The sequence below is a fragment of the Giraffa tippelskirchi genome, chromosome 2 (assembly GCF_054371585.1).
Source record: "Giraffa tippelskirchi isolate mGirTip1 chromosome 2, T2T-mGirTip1v1.2.pri, whole genome shotgun sequence".
NCBI lineage: Eukaryota > Metazoa > Chordata > Mammalia > Artiodactyla > Giraffidae > Giraffa > Giraffa tippelskirchi.
Genome location: NC_137276.1, coordinates 170919067 through 170940227, shown reverse-complemented (window position 1 = coordinate 170940227; position 21161 = coordinate 170919067). Strand labels below are relative to the sequence as shown.

The 21161-nt window shown below is 39.3% G+C and overlaps 1 protein-coding gene and 1 long non-coding RNA gene across 18 annotated transcripts in view; both read right to left on the bottom strand.

Annotated features, from left to right (window-relative positions):
• IGSF11 (immunoglobulin superfamily member 11) overlaps positions 1–21161 on the bottom strand; it is a 187655-nt gene that overhangs the window by 29550 nt on the left and 136944 nt on the right. The window lies entirely within an intron of this gene.
• LOC145538971 (uncharacterized) lies at positions 1102–8602 on the bottom strand. The gene is made up of 2 exons (XR_014077372.1): positions 8384–8602; positions 1102–2225 (listed from the first exon to the last, which is right to left on the bottom strand). It is a non-coding gene; the product is annotated as an uncharacterized LOC145538971 (long non-coding RNA).

Here is a 21161-nt window from a genome sequence, read left to right as displayed (position 1 = left end):
AGTGTAATTACTTAAGATAATTTCATTAGAATACTGTGAGGTACATGAATAACTCCAATACAATAAGCCCACAATAAAAACTCAATAAGTCAATCTGCACATGAAAATACTATGGTCCAAAGAGACAGTCCTGCCAAAGGTCTTAAAACTAGGACCTATTTCTTCTGACTTTTGATGGAGTATATTTTCTACCATTTCAAACTCTCCCCCAGACTATATCTCCAAAAGCAAATGATATTATTACTTGTAGTATGATTAAGGTGATGGGGCACTTCTTTACCAAGAAGACCAAAATTGAGCAAGTAAAAACTCAGTTTATTTGTAAACATTAATAATCTGCTCCACTGTCAGTCTCACATACACAGAACTTAACATAAATAGTCTGTTGTGTCTTTGAGCTACCAGAATTCTCTACGAACAGAATTTGGCAAGTCATCCAACACCCTAAAATGTCAGATATAGGATACAAGATATCAAAATAAATTTTAAGGCTGACTATACTGAAGGATTTGCACAAAGATGGCTGAAAACTGGCGATGTAACTTTTAGGACTACATAGAGAATAAATTGCTGAGGTGTGACTGTCAGTGAAGAGACTTTGTGGAGAGGTGTGGTGTGCAGTCAGTTCCATTCCACTCCCACCCAGCAAAAGGGTCTACCTTCCCTGAATCTGTCACAGCAAAGGACATCTGAGTGGATGAGAAGTGAACACACGTAAAAGCTGGTGCAGGGTTGCCTTAGATTCTGTCTGAAAGGGCTGTCTAATGATACTTCCAGCAGAAGGAAGCTGGAGGCTGACCTCTGGACTACTGGCTGGATCACTAGCATTCTGAGAACTACACATATATATCTGTATATAAATTGAGATTTTCTTGCTTTATTTTTAAACTCAGAGGGATCAGAAAAAAATGTGTAACCTGCTTAAAGTTTCATCTAGAAAAAGTGGATCTTAAATAAATTTAAACAGACTCCTGGAAAACAAAAAGTTGCTTTGTGATTGTGTCTCAAGATTCCTATTTAACATACTGAATCAAAATGAAAATTTCTTCAAAAGAGTAAAGAAGGAAGGAAATGAGTGTGTTTCAAAATTTAAATAATTAATTTTTTCTATTTTATTATTTTTTTAATGAAATACTTTCTTTTAGAGTGTATTTCCATGTTTGAAACTCTAGGCAAGAATTTAAACTTTAATGCTAAATAACTGAATTAAAAATTCATTTAAAATATCTTACAATTTGCAATGTTTACATGTAAAATGCATAATTTAAGAGTTGAATTGGCAGCATTTTGCAGACTTGAATCTTTTCTTAGTACTTTCGCCCAAGAAAAATTAAGTCAACTCATGAATTCTGAATGACTCTTAGCAATTAAACAAGAAAGACATAAAGCACATGGCCCTGTTTCCTCTCAAGAGTTGAAACCATAAATAACAGTTGTCTATACTCTTTCTTTAGACCTCTATTTTCCAAGATTTAAAGCAGAAAGATTCACATTTTTTCAGACCAAGAGGGACATGTTAGAGGGAAAAAAAGCTGGCAGCAAAGAATCCTTAGAAATCTGAAGGATCATCCACACTACACAGCCAAGAGAACAAAGACATTTGACAGTGATGGGCTGGACTCAAAGGACACAAGGCCTGCCCTACAACTCCGTGAGAGCCAGAACACCCGAAGTTCAGAAGCAGCACTGGCACAAGCATTCCAACTGAGATGTTGAAATAGCAATGTCTACAGAGCATGTTTTCATGTTTCAGGATCAGCCCAACTGCCAGAACACTGCTCCAGGAATATGGTTAGCAAAGCATCAAAGGATCTTATGGTACTTGGGGAGACCTATGCTGTCCTTTCACCCAAAAAGTTAGTATCAGCAGTCACATAATGTGTATTGGCTTATATGATTCCCACATGATTTCTTAAGTGTTATTCCATGGATATAAAAGTTATAAAATTCACTTAGTTTGTTCAAATTCAGTTTTTTAGTTCCGTCAAACTGAAATAAATTTCAAAAAAATCAAAATTTTATGCTATACTCATTTCCCGGAAGAAATTATGGAATAACACAAGTCTCTAACATTGTAGGGATTTTTAAAGAAATCATTTTCTCTTCATATTTCAAGCAATTTTTAATCAGATGAAATAATCTATCTTTACAACTGTTATTATTATATAATGTTGAGTGAAAGTGTTACTCGCTCAGTCGTGTCCAATTCTTTGCAACCCCATAGACTGTAGTCCACCGGGTTCTTCTGTCCACAGAATTCTCCAGGCAAGATACTGGAGTGGGTTGCCATTTCCTACTCCAGAGGATCTTCCTGACCCAAGGCTTGAACCCAGGTCTCCTGCATTGTAAGCAGATTCTTTACTTTCTAAGCCACCAGATGTTCATTATATAATATTAACTGCAATCTTAACTAGAAAACAATGTGTTAATTGACATTAAATTAGGTGTTGGCCATCAACACAGCACTAAACTAAATGAAGAGTAACTATTTGGTTAATTTGATCAATGTAGATGGCTCTATTATGCACAGGTCATCTACGTTAATCAATTTACAGGATCACTGCCAAGCCTCTACTTCATTTTATGCCATATTAAACAATATGCATACTTTATTGTTGGTATACAAAGGCAGGCTACCATAAAATTACACATCTTCATCTTCTGACTGTATACATGTCCCATGGTATTACGGTGTCTCTTTAAAGGTCACAGCAGTGCCTTCTCACTGACTCCTCCTTTACAACAACAAGCATTCCTCAAGAAACATGCCAAGGGCAAACAGCATGCCAGGGGACCCAAATAATGAAACTATTTCCTCAGAGCAGGCTCGGAGATGAGACAGAGGTCCAGAGGGAGGCCAAGGCCTTGTACTGAATCAGTGCTCACACTCCACATTAGCACGCCCCTCTGTGACTTTGCAAGCAATCAAAAGTACACACACATGCCTATTTGGCCCCTTCATGCCATGGCATATCTATTACATGGGTGACTTCTACTCAGCAACAACTCCTAGAACGTGATGTGACCTTATCAGAAATCTACAGGGAGTCTCCCACTACAATCACCCTCTTCTGATTTTACACCTGGCTTAGGGCACAGATGTTCTCCTCCATTTAGGAATTCCCTTACAGGACTGACCACAGACTAGCAAGGTTACAGATGATTTACACAGATATTCTGTTTGGCTTATATTATATGATCCACTCAGCATTTTTAAGTACTTTCAATTACAACCAAATAGTATAAAACTCTAGATTACCAACTTATCTTTAAAAACTGTAGGTGTTAGTAATATTGGGCCTCTATTGCTCATGGCAATTGATTAGTACTACCTCTTCAGACAAATTATGAGCTCTCCCCATTGCCACAGTCCCCACCACTCCCTACTGTTTACAATATGGTCCACTTTACTCAGTCAGGATACCCGCCTGTCTGCTATGAACATCTGGGTTTGCAAATCCTTTTGTAAAACTGAGTAATGTGATTAAAATTATATGTATAAAGAAGCAAGCCACAAAGACCCGGTTTTGCAATGTCATGATGAACGTGATAATATGATTGCTACTACAATCAAAATCCCCTTCAAAGAAGGCAGAATGAAGCAATTCCTTAAACACAGATCACCATGTTTGTAACACAGGATCTCATTCACATCCTGGATACAACTGATTGTGCCAGGAATCAGCACCTACAGACCAGACAGCTGTTCATGAGGTAACTGTCACAAGATCCTTGTCAAAGATGTACCAAATACAACAGTGCTTGGCAAATCCAATAGGACCTTCCTCCTGTTGGACAGTTTGAGAAAGAAGCAGCATGTGAAGAGAGGAGAACTACATCACCAAAAGAGGAACAGAGAGGTACATTAAATAATAAGGGGGTCAAAATCACTAAGAACGTAATAGTCTTGTGTATGCACCTAACAACAGGGCTTCAGAGTTCACAAAGCAAAAACTAACAGAACCGAAAGGAGGAAAAGAAAAAATCCAAATCATAGGGAGAGATTAGAACCCTCTTCTGTCATTAACAATTACATAAAATAAATATATAAAAATCAATAAAAATGTATCAAACCAGTAAAAATACAGAACACCTAAACAACACTGAGAACACCTAAACAACCTGCCTCCTGAGAAACCTGTATGCAGGTCAAGAAGCAACAGTTAGAACTGGACATGGAAAAACAGACTGGTTCCAAATTGGGAAAGGAGTACATCAAGGCAGTATACTGTCACCCTGCTTACTTAACTTAGAAGCAGAATACATCATGTGAAATGCCGGCCTGGATGAAGTACATGCTGGAATCAAGATTGCCAGGAGAAATATCAATAACCTCAGATATGCAGATGACACCACCCTTATGGCGGAAAGTGAACAAGAACTGAAGAGCCTCTTGATGAAAGTGAAAGGGGACAGTGAAAAAGTTGGCTTAAAGTTCAACATTCAGAAAACTAAGATCATGGCATCTGGTCCCATCACTTCATGGGAAACACATGGGGAAACAATGGAAACAGTGAGAGACTTTATTTTGGGGGCTCCAAAATCACTGTAGATGGTAACTGCAGCCATGAAATTAAAAGACACTTGCTCCTTGGAAGAAAAGCTATGACAAACCTAGACAGCACATTAAAAAGTAGAGACATTACTTTGCCAACCAAGATCCATCTAGTCAAAGCTATGGCTTTTCCAGTAGTCACATATGGACGTGAGAGTTGGACTATAACGAAAGCTGAGCACCAAAGAATTGATGCTTTTGAACTGTGGTGTTGGAGAAGACTCTTGAGAGTCCCTTGGACTGCAAGGAGATCCAACCAGTCCATCCTAAAGGAAACAGTCCTGAATATTCATTGGAAGGACTGATGCTAAAGCTGAAACTCCAATACTTTGGCCACCTGATGTGAAGAACTGACTCCTTGGAAAAGACCCTGATGCTGGGAAAGATTGAAGGCAGGAAGAGAAGGTGACAACAGAGGATGAGATGGTTGGATGGCATCACCAACACGATGGACATGAATTTGAGTAGGCTCCAGGAGTTGGTGATGGACAAGGAACCCTGGCATGCTGCAGTCCTTGGGGTCGCAAAGAGTTAGACATGACTGAGAAACTGAACTGATTAAACACTACCAATGAACTTAACATAACTGAGATTTTTTTAGGACACACTATCCAACATCATGAAATACATAGTATTTTCAAGTGCATGTGTAACATTCACCAAGACAGGTCATATTCTGGGCTATAAAATAAACTTTAACAAACGTAAAATAATTAAAAATCACACAAAGAATATTAATTAAATTAGAACACAATAACAGAAAGAAATCCAGAAAATCATCAAATGTTTATAAAAATCCACTTCTAAATAATTCATGGGTCAAAGGTCAAACTTCAAGGAAAATCAGAAAAATTTTTGAATTGCATAAAAATTAAAACACAAAATATAAAATTTTATGGGAGGTAACGAAGCACTACTTTGAGGAAAGTTAATAGCATCTAAATGCTCACAGTATAAAAGAAGAAAGGTTTATAATCAACAACGTTAGCAACTACCTTAAGAAATTAAGAAAACAAATCAGAAGCAAGTCGAAAGAAGAAAAGTATAAAATAATATAGAATACAGAGCCTCCCTGGTGGCTCAGTGATAAAGAATGCACCTGCCAATACAGGAGATACAGGTTTGATCCCTGGTGCAGGATGATTCCACATGGCATGGAGCAACTAAGCTTGTGCACCACAGTTATTGAGCCTGTGCTCTAGAGCCCAGGAACTGCAGCTATTGAGCCCATGTGCTATAACTGCTGAGGCCCACACACCCTAGAGCCCATGCTCTGTAATTAGAGAAGCCACCACAATGAGAAGCCATGTACTGCAACAAAGAGTAGCCCCCACTCTCTGCAACTACAGAAAAGCCCGTGCACAGCGACAAAGCCCGTGCACAGCAACAAAGAACCAGCACAGCCAAAAATAAATAATTAATAGAATAATTTTTTTTAAAGATAATATGAAACTTAAAAAATGAAGACAGGAAAATTATTAATGAAGTAAATCACTAAAATCACAACCTGGTTCTCTGAGAAGTCAATAATTGATAAATCTTCAGCTAGACTGATTAAGAGTATAAAAGATAAGATATAAATTACCATTATGAAAGAAAGGACATAACTACAGATCCCAGAGACACTGAGAGAATAACAAAGGGATATTATAAATAACTTTATGCTAATATATATTTGGAAATACAGATGAAATGAACAAATCCCTTGAAAGACAGAAACTACCAAAGCTCTCTATAAAACGTATGACCTGACTAGCCCTATGTTCATTTAAAACAATGAGTTAATTTGCATTTAAGAATCCATTGACCAAGATAATACCAGATCCAAAAGGCTTCAATTGTGAACTCTGCCAAATGGTTAATGAAAAAATAATGCCAATTCTATATATAAATTCTTCCAGAAAAAAAAGAGAACACTCTCCAACTCATTTTATGAGGCTGAAACTACCATGATACCAAAATCCAACAAAGACAATGTATGCTAAGAAAATTACAGACTAACATCCCTTCTAAATATAGGCACAAAGCCTTTAACAAATTATTAGCAAATTGAATTCAGCAATATATAGAAAAATAATTAATCATGACAAGTGGTATTTACCCTTTTAAATGCAAGATTCATTCAGTATTTGAAATCAACATAATTTATCAAGCCAATATACTAAAAAATATAAATGTGTATATGTGTGCATGTAGTCTTTTCAATGAGTACAGAAAAATGACAAAAATATTTATTTATTATAAAAACTCTCTTTAAACAAGGAAGAGTATAAACTTCCATAAATTGGTAACAAGCATCTAAAAAAGAGAGAGATAACACTATATTTAATGACAAAAGACAACTTTCACTTAATGACTAAACTTGCTTTCCTCCTATGATCAGGAACAAGGCAAGGATGTCTGCTCTCACCACATCCTTTCAACATAGAGGTTCTAGCCATTGCCAGAGAAGGCAATGGCACCCAACTCAGTACTCTTGCCTACAAAATCTCATGGATGGAGGATCCTGGTGGGCTGCAGTCCATGGTGTTGCTAGGAGTTGGACATGACTGAGCGACTTCACTTTCACTTTTCACTTTCATGCATTGGAGAAGGAAATGGCAACCCACTCCAGTATTCTTGCCTGGAGAATCCCAGTGACGGCAGAGCCTCGTGGGCTGCCATCTATGAGGTCGCACAGAGTCGGACACGACTGAAGCGACTTAGCAGCAGCAGCAGCCATTGCAATAAGGCAAGGATAAGAAACAAAACACATATAGACTGGAAAGGAAAAAGAAAAATTATACGAATTATTTGTAGATAACACAATCATCTTCATTAAAAATTCTAATGAATCTGCTAAAAGGTAACAAATTCTAAATAATAAATTAGTTGACCAAGGCTGCAGAAGTAAAAGTCACTATTCAAATACCAACTATATTTCTATGCAATAGCAGTGAATACTTGGAAATTAAAATTTAAAATAATATCAGTTTTACAACAGCACCAAAAAGATCAAACACTTGGGAATACCTTTAACAAACTATCTGTATGACCTATACAATAAAAATTATAAAACGTTCCTGAGAAAAATTTAAGGACCTAAATAAAAAGATAAGCCATGGCCATTAATTTTAATAATGTTAAGATGTCAAGTCTCTCCAAATTCATTTATTGATTTAATACAATCCTAATCAAAATTCCAGTGAACTGCTTTGTAGAAACAAACTGCTTCTAAAATGTACATGTAAAGTGAAGATTAAAACAGCCAAATTCTGAAAAAGAAAGAAGTCCAAGAACTTGCAATATGTGATTTTTAAAACATACTGTAAGCTACAGCATTTAAGAATAGGACCAGCTGAGCTAGTTCAAATACTAAAAGATGATGCTGTTAAAGTGCTGCACTCAATATGTCAGCAAATTTGGAAAACTCAGCAGTGGCCATAGGACTGGAAAAGGTCAGTTTTCATTCCAATCCCAAAGCAGGGCAATGCCAAAGAATGAAACCACTGTACCATTTGCACTCATTTCACATGCCAATAAGGTTATGCTCAAAATCTTTCAAGTAAGGATTCAGTAGTACATAAACTGAGAACTTCCAGATGTACAAACTGGGTTTAGAAAAGACAAAGGAACCAGAAATCAAATTGCCAACATTTGCTGGATCATGGAGAAAGTAAGGGAGTTCCAGGAAAACATTTACTTCTACTTCATTGACTATGCTAAAGCTTTTGACTGAGTGGATCACAACAAACTGGAAAATCCTTAAAGAGATGGAAGGACCAGACCACCTTATCTGTCTCCTGAGAAATCTGTATGTGGGTCAAGAAGCAACAGTTAGAACCTTACAAGGAACTGACTCATTCAAAACTTGGAAGGGAGTATGACAAGGCTGTATATTGTCACCTTGCTTATTTAACTTATATGCAGGGTACCTCGAGTGAAATGCTGGGCTGGATAAATCATAAGCAGGAATCAAGACTATTGGGAGAAATATCAACAACCTCAGATATGCAGATACCACTCTAATGGCAGAATGTGAACAGGAACTAAAGAGCTCTTGATGAGGGTGAAAGAGAAGAGTGAAAAAGCTGGCTTAAAACTCAACATTCAAAAAACTAAGATCATGATATACAGTCTTACTACTTCATGGCAAATAGAAGGGGAAAATGGGGAAGGAATGACAGATTTTATTTTCTTGGGCTGCAAAACCACTGCAGACGGTGACTGCAGCCACGAAATTAAAAGACACTTGCTCCTTGGAAGGAAAGCTATGACAAACCTAGACAGCATATTAAAAAGCAGAGACATGAGTTTGCCGACAAGGATCCATTTGGTCAAAGCTATGGTTTTTCCAGTAGTCATGTATGGATGTGAGAGCTGGACCATAAAGAAGGCTGACTACCGAAGAACTGATGCTTTTGAATTGCGGTGCTGGAGAAGACTAATGAGAGTCCCTTGGACAGCAAAGAGATCCAACCAGTCAATCCTAAAAGAAATCAACCCTGAATATTCATTGGAAGGACTGATACTGAAGCTCCAATACTTTGGCCACCTGATGTGAAGAGCTGATTCACTGGAAAAGACTCCGATGCTGGGAAAGACTGAAGGCAAAAGGGGAAGGAGGCAGAAGAGGTATAATAAGGTTAGACAGTATCACTAACTCAATGGACATGAATTTGAGCAAACTCCAGGGGATAGTGGAGGACAGAGGAGCCTGGCATACTGCAGTTAGTATTTAACCATAGCATCCAAAAATTCTAATCCTAGGTTTTTCTCCAAGAGATGTAAAAACGTACATCCACACAAAAAAATCTTATATGCAAATGTTCATAGCATTTTTACTCACAATAGCAAAGAAAAATTGGGAAAAACTCAAATGCACAGCAACTCGAGAATGAAAAAAATAATTGTGGCACAGCCATACATTGGAAAATTACTCATTAACAGAAAGGAACCAACTTCTGACACATACAACATGGATAAATATCACAGGCATTAAGCTAAGCAAAAGAACACAGAAACAAAAACTATATACAGTATGTATTCACATTTTTTAAAAATTTGTTATAGTGGTAAAAGGAAAACCATGGGGGCAGAAAATGGGCTGGAGCTTGGGCAGAGAGGAAGAGGGCACTGGGAAGCATACATGGGGGCCTAACTTCTTTGGGTGATCAGTTCAGTTCCATTCAGTCCCTCATTCGTGTCCGACTCTTTGTGACCCCATGGACTGCAGCACACCAGGCCTCCCTGTCCATCACCAACTCCCGGAGTTTACCCAAACTCATGTCCATCGAGTCGGTGATGCCATCCAGCCATCTCATCCTCTGTCGTCCCCTTCTCCTCCCACCCTCAATCCTACCCAGCATCAGGGTCTTTTCCAGTGAGTCAGTTCTTTGCATCAGGTGGCCAAAGTATTGGAGTTTCAGCTTCAGCATCAGTCCTTCCAATGAATATTCAGGACTGATCACCTTTAGGATTGACTGGTTGGATATCCTTGCAGTGAAGAGATTCAAGATTAATCTGATTTTAAGTTCACACAATCATTGAGACATCCAGAAAAACAAGCTCAGGGCTAAATTTCTTGGAAAACACCCAAAACTATGTTCTAAAACTGGCTTGATAAGAAAACTGCCATATCTGTCCCTGTCACAAAACCCCAAATGTCAGAACCCTACTGCAACTAATACTAATGCCAGGTCTCCACCAGGCACTCAACCCTACACCACCTCCTCCCCCAGAGCCACACTCTCTGCTGTGGCCTATGCTCAGCACAGAGCCCGTTTTGCACATGGTTCTCTTCCAACTCACGGTTTCACCTCCGTGCCTCCAACTGGAGAATGAAGTCTAAGCAGCGGAAGAGGCTAGAAATTTGAGTTCTATTTATGACCCAGGGAAGATGGATCCATAATGTGGACATTTCTGCCAAATGCAGAAATGATGCTCAATATATAATGACCAGACATGAATAGGACAGATGTTGATAACAACAGGCTGTAAATGAAAACACTGAAAGTTCTTTCTTTTTCTTCTCCCCTACCTTTTCTAAGCCTTTCTTTGTTAAGTAAGCACTCTGTATTTCCTCACCTCAGAAGCTTTTGGAGGTGGAAAGCTGGAACTAGCAAAGACAAATAGGCTTCCTGTCCCTAGGGAAAGCCTGGGCTCACTGAGGAAACTGTCCTGAGGAAGAGGAGGTAGGAAGGGCTCTCTCTGAGCTTGAGAGAGGAGAAATGGGGCTAGTAGGAAGGGCATGGATGCTGGCCAACTTCCCAGAGAAGAGGGGTTCCAAGCTCTGTTACCTCAGAGGCCAAGGGAAACCACAGTGCCTCAAAAAAAGACGGCTGCCCCTGGACACTGGGCCTCTGTCACCACAAGATGCCCTGTGTTCTACACAGAACAGACTTGCAGAGCAATACTTTAGCCAGCCCTGCTGCTCAAACATGGGGAATGTTAGTAATTACGCCATAGAGGACCAGAGGGGTCCCTCTGCCAGTGTTTTGGCTCTATACGAGCCCTTGCAGTGTGGAGGAGGGAGCCCCAATAATAATTGATATTAAATTTACTGCCAGCTTGATAAGAAGAGAGCTTCAAATTTGAATTTAACTTAAATAGATGAATGAAAGAGCAGAAATGAAAGAGGAGAGTGAAAAAGTTGGCTTAAAGCTCAACATTCAGAAAACTAAGATCATGGCATCTGGTCCCATCACTTCATGGGAAATAGATGGGGAAACAGTGGAAACAGTGTCACACTTTATTTTGGGGGGCTTCAAAATCACTGTAGATGGTAACTGCAGCCATGAAATTAAAAGACGCTTACTCCTTGGAAGGAAAGTTATGACCAACCTAGACAGCATATTAAAAAGCAGAGACATAACTTTGCCAACAAAGGTCCGTCTAGTCAAGGCTATGGTTTTTCCAGTGGTCATGTATGGATGTGAGAGTTGAACTATAAAGAAAGCTGAGCACTGAAGAATTGATGCTTTTGAAGTGTGGTGTTGGAGAAGACTCTTGAGAGTCGCTTGGACTGCAAGGAGATCCAACCAGTCCATCCTAGAGGAGTTCATTCCTGGGTGTTCATTGGAAGGACTGATGTTGAAGCTGAAACTCCAATACTTTGGCCACCTGATGCAAAGAGCTGACTCATTTGAAAAGACCCTGATGCTGGGAAGGATTGGGGGCAGGAGGAGAAGGGGATGACAGAGGATGAGATGGTTGGATGGCATCACCAACTCAATGGACATGAGTTTGGGTAAACTCCGGGCGTTGGTGATGCACGGGGAGGCATGGTGTGCTGCGATTCATGGGGTCGCAAAGAGTCGGACACGACTGAGCGACTGAACTGAACTGAACTGAAATAGATGAATAGCATTTCTTGCACACATCTACAGGTCCTAGGAATAAGTATGATTTAAAAGTAAATCTGAATGCCCCAAGGATTATATGATAGGCTTTTTTTTTAATCTCCATGCTTTCAAATTTCAGAAATCACTATTTACAAAGAGGGCAGGGCATAGGGAGAGAAAACTGACGGTCTATGAGCTATTTTTTTCAGTGTTTTCAGTTTTCATTGTTTCAGGATTGCCTTTTACTAACAGGGGCAACCTTTTGCCAAATCTGAACATGCAAGTCACTGGCCTTTTCCAGGCAGTGTAAAAATGTTTTTACTGTTTAGTTTTCTAAAGAACTTCTAAAATGTAGGCTTTTAACCCAGACAATGACTAGGGTGGGAAGAAGGTACTTTTCTTTCCTGGTGTACTTTTGTTGTGTTCTCTAAAGAAATTACAGAGTTCTTTAGTTTATATTTTTACAGGCCTTTCTGACACTGTGATACTGTAGCTAAACGCGAGTATCAATCTGGTTAGCAGACTGAAGATTTATATTGGGAATACTAACTAGAGTTTCCAGATGGCAAAAAGCCAGATAAATGGCCTTTACTGTTAAATACAACCACGTACTCTCAACCTCACCATGCGGTTGAATACGGTCCCACTTGGCTATAATGAGCAAGCTCCATTTGTTTAATGAAGCATTCATATGATAAAAGAGGCTAAATCAAAAGTCGAGTTATTTATGAACAAATAAAGCCATCTGAAACCATCAGGAAGGATGTTATATTCTGAAACCAATTAAATTCTTTTTTAAAAAACGACTCAACTGAAATTTTATTCTTGTTCACAAATAACACTGCCTCTTTCCAAACTAAACACTACTTTTTTTAAAAATTTTCTTGATTTGCAGAATATGTTTGTGTCAGTAACAGCTTATCTAACTAGTTTAAAGCATTTTTCAGTGTGTACAACATGAAAAGATAAGAGATTTAAAATTTGGAGGAAGTAAGATCAGCAAAACAGGCAACCTACAAAATGGAAAAAATATTTACAAGTCATATATCTGATAAGGGGTTACCATTCAAAATACAAAAAGAACTCATGTAATTCAACAGCAAAAAATTAATAAACAGTCCAACTGAAAAAGGGGCAGAGAATCTTTCCAAAGAAGATATACAGATGGCCAACAGGTATATGAAAAACGTTCAACCTCACCTTTCACCAATCACCAGGGAAATGCAAATCAAAACCACAATGAGATAGCACCTCACATCTGTCAGAATGGCTATGTGAAAAAGTCTAGAAATAAAAATTGTTGGCAAGGATGTGGAGACAAGAGAATCCATGTCTGTACTGTTTGTGGGGATATGTTGATAAATTGGCACAGTCACTATGAAAAACAATATGGAGCCTCCTCAAAAAATTAAAAAATAGAACTACCATATGATCCAACAATTCCGCTTCTCAGTAGTTACCTAAAGAAGATGAAAAGACTAATTTGAAAAGATTTCTGTACCCCCATGCTTGTTTCAGCATTACTTGCAATAGCTAAGTCATGGAAACAACCAAAGGTCCACAGATGGATGAACAGATAATGAAAATGTGATATATGTATGTACAGTGGGATATTACTCAGCCATAGAGAATGAAATCTTGCCACTTGCAATAATGTGAATGGACCATGAAAACATTATGCTAAGTAGAATCAGACAGAAAATGATAAATATCATATTATCTTACTTATATGTGGAATAGAAAAAAAACAAACACACCAAGGTCAAGGATATAGAGAACAGATTATTAGCTGTCTAAGGCAAGAGGGTGGTCCAAATAGGGGGTCTAAAGGTACAAATTTCTACTTCTAAAGTCATGAGGATGCAATGTGCAGCATGATGACTAGAGTTAATAAACTTTATTGCACATTTCAAATTTCAAATAAATTAGCTAGGAGACCAAATCTTAAAAGTTCTGAACACGAGAAAAATAAATTTTATGTATGGAGACACATGTTAACTGGACATATTGTGGTGATCATTTTGCAATGTGCTTGTGTGTGTGCTCAGCCACTCAGTTATGCCCAACTCTTTGTGCCCCTATGGACTGTGTAGCCCACCAGGCTCCTCTCTCTGTCCATGGGATTTTCCAGGCAAAAATGCTGGAATGGGTTGCCATTTCCTTCTCCAGGGGATCTTCCTGACCCAGGGGTCAAACATACGTCTCCTGCCTTGGCAGGCAGATTCTTTACCACTGAACCACCTGGGAAGACCCTTCATTTTGCAGTATACAAATATCAAATCACTATGTTGTACACTTTAAACTAATACAATGTTTATATCAGTTATACTGCAACTAAAAAATGTGAAAATAGGGGATTTTGTTATCTATCCTAATAGAAACTTAGAAATCTAAGAATGCAGACAGAGGCAATATGACATCAGAATTACATCATGACACAACGTGTCTAAGTACTCTCCATGACCTTCAGACCCCCCTGAATATGGCCTTTGCCTGTTTTTCTAACCAGTCTCACAGCCCTTTCTCCCTCATGGACTTTTCTCAAGTCCAGGAATACAGTGCCTCACCTAGACTTACATGTTCTCTTCCCATAGCTTGAAATACTCACACACACACCCCATAACGATCCTTCTAATTCCTAGCTATCATTCAGATTTCAAATTTTCCCTGGCCTCCAGAACTGTTATATTTCCCTTGAAATGCCTTCACAGCACTCTATACTTCCTTAAAACTGTCAGAAGACTTCCTCAACAGATTCTGAGTAGAAACTATATGCCCAGGTCCAGTATGTTCAATAATACAGCAAGTGTTCGATATGTGTTTCATAATGTTAGGTAGTTAGAACAGGAAACAGGAGTCCAAAAGGCGGTGGCTAAAAGACAAGGAAGGGAAAAGCCCACAAAAATGGAACAAAGGAAGGTCAAAGGAAGGTCTGAGGAAGGGAGTGAGAACTTCAGGTAGAACAGCACTCCTGGTTAAGCCCAATTTGCATAGGGCAGGCCCAGGGGGAGGAAAAAAAACATATAAAAAGAGGAGCCAAAGCATTCTTGCTCGCTCGCTCTCCGGCGCTCTGGGGCGTTTTTCTCTTCGTGTCTTTGGGTCAACAGTCGGCAGGCCCTCATGCTTCCAGGATGGATTTTCCTGCTATTATCTAAATAAAAGAGCTGTAACACTGATTCATCTAAGAGCTATAACACGGTCTGTTTGAGACCTGAGAGCTATAACGGTCTTTCCAAGACCCGAGAGCCATGACCCGCCGAGGGCTCTAATGTCCGTCACTCCGAATTTTGTTGTGGCGAGACAGAACCGAGGAGCATACACTCGCCTGACAATGATATTCATCAAGAATTTATATGCCAAATACTCTAAGTATTTTTATAAGCCTAGCAACAAAAAAGACTGGGAAGTGATAGGATTAGTAATCATATTTTAAACATAAGATGCCAAGGTCCAAAGACGCTAAAAAAAAAACTAAAAAAAAATTCCCGGATAGAACTGGGATACAAATCAGTGTCTAATCTGACTCCAGGGCCTTTCCTAACCACTACTTCATACAGCTTCCTAGTAACAATGGAAAGGGTGTAGGACTTAGAATTCAGAGACAGCTACTTACTAGCTGTGTAACTTTGCACACGTTAAACCCTTTGAGTCTTAAATTTTCTTACATTTTTAAGCAAAGGGGCAAAAATATCAACCTCACAAGGTCACTTGGGTGAAGTGTACCTTAAGGATCTGGCTTAAAGGAATCCCTTAATGCATAATAATTGAATCTGATCTCAGGAAGATAACCAAAAGTATTATTAAGTAATAAAAAAGAAGAAAGTATATATTCACCTAGAATCACAATTGTCCCAATGGCATGAAACTTCCCAAGAAAATTATGGTCATATATTTATTTTTGACATATACCTACAGCTCTGATATTTTAATTATTAAGAGCTATACAAAGTTAGGCCAGATGCCATGATCTGAGTTTTTTTATATACAAAGTTATGCTTAAGCATATGTTTAAGAGAAAAACGCTTTTGGTAAATGGATTACTGCATATTCCTATCCTCCATGACCCAAGTAAAAAGGTAAAAGGCTGAATACATTTACATGACAAAGCAGGAGTGAAATTCAAAAATTTAAATATGAAGTAAAAATATCAAAGAAACAGTAGAAAACAACCCAGTAGAAATAAAAGGGCAAACTAAATGAAACCAAAGACTGCACAGGAAGGACAAGCAAGAAGAGAACGGGGAAGGTAATGGGGCTAGAAGGCCCTGTATTGTTGACAGTATCTGAGCCACTGATTAATGTTATTTCTAAGCAGATTAACCAAATCCCAACTGTTCTACATCAGGTCCTTTCTCTAAGCCTGTCCTCCCTCTGACCAGCAAATAAAGAATAAACTAAAATTTTAAACACACGAATAAAACAGAAGAAAAAAGCCCACCTACACAAAACAGAAATGTACCAAGTGACAATTCACCCTAATGTTCCTATTCTTTCCTTTCATTCTGTGCCTCTACTAAAATGATAACATGACAAAGCTGACAAGTAAAAAAAGAAGGGAATTAGCTCATCTGTGTAATTTTTAAACTACAGCATGAAACCATCCTCTGTCAGCAATAGGTGGTGCAGTACTGGAGATCATCACAGGAGTGGGAGGGCGTAAAGAGATGGTGCGGGGGGATGGTTATTTCTGTCCCAGAGGCAGGAAGAACTTTTAACCTTCTGATGTGTTTCCTTATCATAACCTTCTCCATAGCAACCACAGAACTGCAGCGGCAAGAAACAGATGAGAAGATAAAAAATACACATATTATGTTATACATGTGTGTGCGCACACACACACACACTCTTACATATAAATCCTGCAAAACTGCAGAATTCAGTAATGGTTTTTAAAAATATTACACAGTCCTTTATAATCTCATATTTTTGTGGAAGACTAACCACTAAAAAACAAAAACTAAGCAAGCATGGTATGCTTGTTTTTCTTTGGCACTTATATTTGGCAACATATTTATAGCACTTCACAACAGATTTAATCTCTAAAATGAGCCTATTTAACTAAAAAAAAAAAATCTTTTGAGGCTTAACAGATGTCCCAATGTTTGGTCCAGAAGAACAAGCGTTTACCTCACCTACTATTCCTAAATAAGAGTGTTATGACAGTAGTGTAAGATTGTGACTTTATGTCCATTGCACATTATACCAGAGTGAAAAGTTTAAAACTAGAAAAACCAGAAAATGAGAAAAGCTTACTCCACTGACAAGGGCTCTTATGCCAGGTAAAAGCAAGAAAGGACTGTAGTCATTCTTTGGAAACCAACTTGCCCTAGTTTGCAGTCACTGTTCCCCTCTTCTGGCTTAACTTTGACATTCAAGGTCAGGATTAACAGAGGCACATAAAACATCAGGTTTCATCATGAAGAGGTCCTGCATCCAGGCAGCTGTCAGAAAGCATGATGTCATCAGAAAAAGCATGGCACCCCAGAGCGCCACTGCCTAGAAAGGAAAAGAAGTTTTAGGGTTGCAGTGGGAATGACAACATTAGATGAATGAGTCTTCCCCTGCAAGACCTACTCCTTTGAGGAATAGACTGTATTATACATCTTCTCACTGCTGCCATTCCTACTCTCTGGGTGCCTGTTAAAACCTACACTAGAATCCAGCAGGTCTCCCCATGAGGAATTTTGGGATGTTTTCTCACCAGTAGGTTCTCTGACTAAACGGTGCAGTCTTATTACTGGCTCAGTTCATATATTTACATCCAGTTATTTGCATGTCACACGAAGATAAATTTTCATGGCTCCCTTATTAAAATACAGGGTAAGGAAAGGCAATAAAGGATTTGGACAAAACAGGTTAAATGGATGAGGAATAGGGAGAAATATGTTAATGACAGGTATATTATTATTTAATAGGAAAGAATATTGCTAATTCTTTTTAGGCATGAGAAGGGACCTAAGCCAGAGCACTGGTGTGTATGGTGGGCAGAAGACAGGCGAGGAGGGGGAGAGAAGGAGGAGGCACTGGCTGGGGTCCAGGGTCTGGGAAGCACAGGAGAACCATACTCTTCATGCTTCCACTTTGGCCCCGAGCCTCATGTGAGCCCTGGCTGATCACATTTTACACGTTAATTCAGGCAGCCAACCAAATGCCAGGCACCAGCATGCGTGGCAAACATGAGACACAGTTTCCACCCTCACGGAATCTACAATCTAGCAGAAATACAGCTGTTAATCAATCAAACACAACAGTGATAAATGGTATACAGAAGATATGCACTTTTAATTCTCCCAGCCTATGTACAGTGCTGAGTCCTCAAGTCTCAGGAGAAATACCATGGAAGCAGCGCTGACTTGTGGTCCACAACTGCCACACAAGAGCCGAGACGGTAAACCAGAGGGCACGACTGTTCCCTGGAGTCCTAGGACTATGTGCCCAGCGAGGAGGGTGTGTGGGCATCCACTCTGGTTATCCAGCCCTTCCAGAGCTGCCTCAGGTCCAGAGACGATTTCAGTTGAATTTTGATCAAACGATCTTCAGAGGAAGCCCAGACAGGCTGGTCGAGGGCTGTTTTCTTTGGCATAAGAAAAAATGATGGTGAACTGGAGACTCCAAGCAGGAGAGAGAGAACTTTCTGCACAGCTGCCACTTCTCTGCAAAAATTAAGCAGCTCCCTGAGAATAATGGCTTTAGAGTGAAATTTCTCCAGCCCCATTGTAGTCATAATGAGACAAGCTGCATACAAGAACATACGTGCTTTCACTGACTTCTGAGGCAAAGGGCTTTGAAAATTATAAAGCACTCTCAGATGTAAGGTAATACAACTACTTTTATAACATGAGTAATACGTTCCTTCCATGTGATTCTTAAAGTTCTTTGCTCCTTTTCTCCCTTCCCCAAACAACTTCCAGTTGGAGACTAGAAGCAGCACCAGTTCTAGGCCCTAACAACTTATCCTTGTACACTGCATACCATCTTAAGTCCCAAACCCAAGAAGGCCACTCCCCAATGCTCTATGTGCTGGACAAAGAGGCTCACATCATTCCAGTGTAATCCTTCATACAATTCTATGGCTATTCAAAGTTGTCTGTGATTTTCAGATTCAGCCACTCAAAAGGAGACTGCTAGGAGCAAAATGGCTTTTGACTGAATAATTAAAAACCATAGGAGCACCAGTGTACATTTGTGTCTACACACACATGAACATATACATATACACACATAAACAACCTGAAAATTTGGAGATAAAAATCAGTAACCTGGGTTGGATACCCAAAAATAAGAAAAAGGAATAGTATCAATAAAACTGCATGAATAAAGTAGCTGCTGAGCTGAAGATCAGGAGAAAAATAAGACTGCCACATTACCTACAATTTTCAAAAGATTAAATTTTTTTCCATGGCACCAAAAAAAGGAGTAATTGGAGGCCATCCTTAACCTAGTTTCCTAACGTAAATAAAATTTCCTAATGTAAAGGACATATCTTTATCTCACTTCTCTCCTTGAAGTCAGACTCCAGTAGGAACCACCACCTCATCAGAGAAGTGATCAATAAAGAGCAAAGTGACTCTGAGGTCAGGTCAGTTCAGTTCAGTCCCTCAGTCGTGTCCGACTCTTTGCGACCCCATGAGCCGAAACACGCCATGCCTCCCTGTCCATCACCAACTCCCGGAGTCCACCCAAACCCGTGTCCATTGAGTCGGTGATGGCATCCAGCATCTCATCCTCTGTCGTCCCCTTCTCCTCCTGCCCTCAATCTTTCCTAGCACCACGGTCTTTTCCAGTGAGTCAGCTCTTCGCATCAGGTGGCCAAAATATTGGAGTTTCAGCTTCAACATCAGTCCTACCAATGAGCATGCAGGACTGATCTCCTTTAGGATGGACTGGTTGGATCTCCTTGCAGTCCAAGAGACTCTCAAGAGTCTTCTCCAACACCACAGTTCTAAAGCATCAATTCTTCAGCGCTCAGATTTCTTTATAGTCCAACTCTCACATCCATACATGACCACTGGAAAAACCATAGCCTTAACTAGACGGACCTTTGTTGACAAAGTAATGTCTCCGCTTTTCAATATTCTGGCTAGGTTGGTCATAACTTTCCTTCCAAGGAGTAAGCGTCTTTTAATTTCATGGCTGCAATCACCATCTGCAGGGATTTTGGAGCCCAGAAAATTAAAGTCAGCCACTGTTTCTACATCTATTTGCCATGAAGTGATGGGACCAGATGCCATGATCTTAGTTTTCTGAATGTTGAGCTTTAAGCCAATTTTTTCACTCTCCTCTTTCACTTTCATCAAGAGGCTCTTTAGTTCTTCACTTTTTGCCATAAGGGTGGTATCATCTGCATATCTGAAGTTATTGATATTTCTCCCAGCAATCTTGATTCCAGCTTGTGCTTCCTCCAGCCCAGCGTTTCTCATGATGTACTCTGCATATAAGTTAAATAAGCAGGGTTACGATATACAGCCCTGACATACTCCTTTTCCTATTTGTAACCAGTCTGTTCTTCCACGTTCAGTTGTAACTGTTGCTTCCTGACCTGCATACAGGTTTCTCAAGAGGTCAGAGGTCCACACAGTCCCCAATCTGAGTAACCCACTCCTCAATTACAAGGTTATGACCAGTCTCAACATTACATCTCAAGTTATGTGTGTGTGTACAAAACACTAACAACAGACAAAAATGCCTGAAGAATAAAGGCTGAATCATATAAGCAGCTCAACTTAAAAGTCCATTAGCTGTTCTACTTAAGACAATCGCTTCCTTGCTTTTTAAACTTTTTATTTTATATTGGAGTGTAGCCAGTTAGAACTGGACATGGAACAACAGACTGGTTCCAAATAGGAAAAGGAGTACGTCAAGGCTGTATATTGTCACCCTGCTTATTTAACTTATATGCAGAGTATATCATGAGAAATGCTGGGCTGGAGGAAGCACAAGCTGGAATCAAGATTGCTGGGAGAAAGATCAATAATCTCAGATATGCAGATGACACCACCCTTATGGCAGAAAGTAAAGAGGAACTAAAGAGCCTCTTGATGAAAGTGAAAGATGAGAGTGGAAAAGTTGCTTAAAGCTCCACATTCAGAAAACTAAGATCATGGCATCCAGTCCCATCACTTCATGGGAAATAGATGGGGAAACAGTGGAAACAGTGTCAGACTTTATTTTTTTGGGCTCCAGAATCACTGCAGATGGTGACTGCAGCCATGAAATTAAAAGATGCTTACTCCTTGGAAGGAAAGTTATGACCAACCTAGAGAGCATATTAAAAAGCAGAGACG